Source organism: Cryptomeria japonica, chromosome 6, assembly GCF_030272615.1.
Source record: "Cryptomeria japonica chromosome 6, Sugi_1.0, whole genome shotgun sequence".
Classification (NCBI taxonomy): Eukaryota; Viridiplantae; Streptophyta; class Pinopsida; order Cupressales; family Cupressaceae; genus Cryptomeria; species Cryptomeria japonica.
This window is the reverse complement of record NC_081410.1, coordinates 449,872,276-449,876,844: the sequence shown is the minus strand read 5'-3', so window position 1 is coordinate 449,876,844 and position 4,569 is coordinate 449,872,276.

Here is a 4,569-nt window from a genome sequence, read left to right as displayed (position 1 = left end):
GACAAAGGTAAACAGAACATTCAAAATTTGCTAGCTGAAGAGCTCATCAGATTATCCGAAGGCAACCATTGGGAAGAACATTGGAATAAGGTGGATTGGGAAGTGCTTCATTCACTTAATAGAAAAACTACAAATGGAAATAATGATCAAATCAACTACGAGGGTGGAGCACAAGGGAATCATAGATGCAATTTTTGATAGTGACACAAATTAATCAAGCTCAGAACATGGGGAAGAATATGGAAGATCAGAGAAAATACAAATGGTAAAAACAATGTCAGTCTTTCAAGATCAGCTAGGTTGGGATCAGATTCCAACATCAGTCATTTTTGAAGAAGATTGGACTAATCAAAAGGAGGAGGGTCAAACATTGGAATAGGAGAATAATAGAGAAGTTCATGTTACAGAGAATTTGGACCCCGAAATTAATTAAATAACTAGGCCCAAAATAGTGAGTGAGATTGGTGTCACTACTATGGAGACTCAGATTCTAGTTGAAACTAGGGATATGAACAGGACAGAACTCCCCCAGTCAGTTGATCAGAATAATAGAGATAGTGAAGAAATTCCTCAATCAAATGATCCAGAGATGGAGACAGAGGAACATGTTTTTAAAGATATCTAGATATCCCCTATTAGAAATTTGGAAAGCTCCTTTGACGGAATGAAATAGAGTGGGGGGATTCCATTATCTCGGATTCAGATGAGGATTCGTCTTACACTCTTGATGGAGAGGACAATTTGGGACTTCAATCCCGTGTAGGGGTAAAGGAACATAGAAATCTAGAAAAAACGTCTTCACTTCAACCCAAAGTGAAAGTAGGGGAGAAGAAGAAAACGAGAGCTAAATCCAAGGGTGAAGTTGGAAATGGCAGGCAATGTTGTTAGCCAAAGAAAATTGAGATCGAAAAAAGGTAATATCTTTTCCTGGAAGAAATGAGGGCCCTATCGTGGAATGTTAGGGGCTGCAATTCCCCTGGCAAGATCTGCTTGATCAAGAGATGTCTTGATCAAGCTAGACCGAACACAGTTTTATTGCAAGAAACAAAGATTAAAGCTGGTGATTTTGACTCATTCTCAAGGCATTTTCAAAGGTAGAAATGCACTCTTATGGAGGCTCAGGGAGCCTCGGGTGGTCTTGTAGTTCTATGGAAGGATTCGATTGTTGAGGTGGATGTGATCAAGCAGGAGAGATGGTGGCAATGGCTAAAGGTCGGCTCTAAACAACTGCATACAAGTTTCTTTTTCTTTAATGTTTATGGACCCAATAATCCCAACCTCAAAAAACAACTCTAGTATGATCTAACTGAATTGCTAAAATTGGATGAGAATAACTTGTCCATTCTTGGAGGTGACTTCAATTCTCTACTATGCCCTTTCGATAACCTCGGTGGTGTTGGATGAAATGGCCAAAGCCATAGAGACTTTAGTGCCTTTGTACTAGAGAATGGTTTTATAGAGCTTCCTTTTAGAACAGGGGATTACACTTGGAATAATAGGAGAAGTGGCTTTCCAAATATTTCTGAAAAAGTTAGATCAATTCTTCATTGTTGGAGATTGGTTTGATACTAATTGGTCGTTTGTAGTTGAAATCCTTCTGATCATTGGATCTGAAAATTATTTGATATGCATCAGGGTGCAGGATGAAGCTGCCTCGAAAAGGTGTCCTTTCAAGTTTGAGGCTATGTGGCTGAGGGACAACAACATCCAATCACTAGTCGAAAGTTGGTGGCAGTATATTTTATAAAAAAAGGATAGAAAAGCTTTCATTTTTTTCAAGAATCTGCAATTTGTGAAGGAATAATTTAAAATATGCAATCGAGAATCTTTCAAGAATATTTTTAATGAAAAACTGAGGTTAGAAACAAATTTAATAACTCTCCATGAGAAAAGCATATCCCAAGGAATGGATGAAGAAGCCTATAATAGAGAGAATGATTTAAATAAGCAATATGTTCAATCTTTAGCCATGGAAGAGACCTTTTGGCGACAAAAATCTCGGGAAACATGGTTGAAGGAAAGTGATAGAAATACAAAAAATTTCCATACTTCAATCAAGGTTAGGAGAACCCGTAGTAATATTTTTTATAATCGAAGATGCTAATGGTATCACTCTCACAAAGGTAGACCAGATTAATAGGGAGATGGTGAAATATTTCTCTTCCATTTTTAATGACGGGGCTAAGCCTAATAACAACCCCCACCCTATTCTCGATGTAATTTCCCGCTGTGTTAATAAAGCACACAACAAAATGTTGATGGAAATGGTGACTCTAGAGGAGGTGAGGAAAGCGGTTTTTGGATTAGGTTCTGAAAAATCACCAGGGTTGGATGGCTTTCCTGTCCTATTTTTTCAAACCTTTTGGCACATACTAGGTGTTGATATCTTAAAGGTGGTGGAGGAATCTAGGAAAGGTGGGTTTGTCTTGAGGGATTTTAATAATACATTCGTAGTGTTGATCCCAAAGAAGATGGTTGTTGTTTCTTTTGAAAACTATAGACCGATTTCCCTATGTAACACTATTTACAAAATTATATCCAAGATCATTGCAAATGGGCTCAAATTGGTCTTAGATGCAATTATTTCAAATGAGTAAAGTGGTTTTGCTCCAGGAAGATCCATCTATGAAAAAATTATCCTCTCACATGAGGCTATTCATTCTATTAGATTGGCTAAAACAGAGAAGACAATGGTTAAGGTTGACATTAAGAAGGCCTATGATGAGGTGAACAAGGTCTTTCTTTTGCAGGTTTTGTCCAAGTTTGGGTTTAGAGCGAATTGGATTTCATGGGTGAACAACTGCATAAGCTCCCCTCGGTTTTTTGTTATTGTTAATGGAAGCCCTCAAGGATTCTTTGATTCTAAAAAAGGAATTAGACAAGGGGACCCTCTATCCCCCTTCCTTTTTATCATTATGGCAGAATTGCTTGGTCGAGTGATTTCAACAAAATGTAGAGAAGCTGAGTGGAAAAGGATAAAGATTGCAGAAAATGTGGAGTCATTATCACATCTGCAACTTGTGGATGACACCTTTCTTGCTGGTGATGCTTCCCTTAGGGAAGCTCAGGTGATCAAAAGGACTTTGGATGAATATGAGCAAGCTTTGGGGCAATGAGTCAATTGGCAGAAATCTAAAATATATCTTTAACACTGAACCTGCTAAACAAAGGCAGATATGTCGAGCACTTGGAATGAGGCTGGGTAAACTTCCAAGTAAATATCTTGGTATACCATTGTTTGGAGGTATCAATAAGACGAAGTTAGAGAAAAATCTTGTGGATAGTTGTTTAAGCAAGATGAATGGATGGAAAAGCAGATGGCTAACTTTTGTTGGTAGAATATTGATGTTAAGATCGGTCATTTCAACAATTCCAATATTTTTTATGATGTGCTTAAGAATCCCCAATAAAGTTATTAAGTCAATAAACCAAAGAATGAGGAAGTTCTTATAGAATGGGTCTAATGATAAGGACAAAATTCCCCTATTAGCTTGGGATAAGATTTGCAAAACCAGGGGTAAGGGTGGTGTTGGCTTGAGGAATTAGCAAAAAATGAACGAAGCACTTGGAGCTAAGCTGGTTTGGAGCCTACACTCAAACTCGAATTAGCTTTAGGTTAGAGTCATGAGAGAAAAATACTTGGATTCCATGGAGGATCGCGGGATACTCACAATATATTAAGAGACACACCCAAAGGATCAACTATATGGAACTTTATAGTTAGTTGTAGGAGGGTTGTTACTAATCACATCTCATGGTAGATTGGAAATGGGGAAAAAGACAAATTTTGGGAAGACTCTTGGTTTGGTCTGCCTGCACTTAAAGATTTGGAGGGTTCTTTGGAGATCAAAAATCAACTTATCCCTTTGGGTGAGAGAGTAAGAAACTATGTATCAGAGAGACATGGAGTGATGGGAGTGGAGTGGGTTTGGAAAGACCTAGCTAGGATTGTTCTATCAGACCAACAACAGAGGCAACTCAAGCAAGCTCTAGATCAAAGAAAAAATCTACTTACAAGTAAAGAGGATAGAGTAATGTGGTGTGGAGCTCGAGATGACAAATATTCAATAAAATTGGGTTATCAACTCCTCGAAGGCGAGGTAAATGAGCACTCAAAAGTCTATGATCTGTTTTGGAACAAGGATTACCTTCCTAACGTTGGGACCTTTCCATGGATAACAGTGCAAGGGAGGATTTTAAATGGAGAGAGAAGAAAAAGGCTTGGTTTTGCAGGTCCAACCAAATGTGTAATATGTGGCAAGGCTGAAGAGACTATGGACCATCTTCTACTCCAATGTGAGGTGGCTTATACATGCTAGTCAAGTTTGATGGAGAAGTTAAATTGGTATGGACCCCTACAATTTTATCTTAAGGAGGTTTTTGATAGTTTGTCTTCTCGACTAGGGAAAACAAGTATGTCAAGTGTGTGGATCTCAAGCCCTTCTATTTTAATTTGGGAAGTCTGGAAAGAAAGGAATAGAAGGATTTTTAAGGATAAATGGGAAGAAGAAAAAAGACTTCAAGGAAGGATCAACCATAGTATAGAAGAGGTTATAGGGTCAGTGGCCT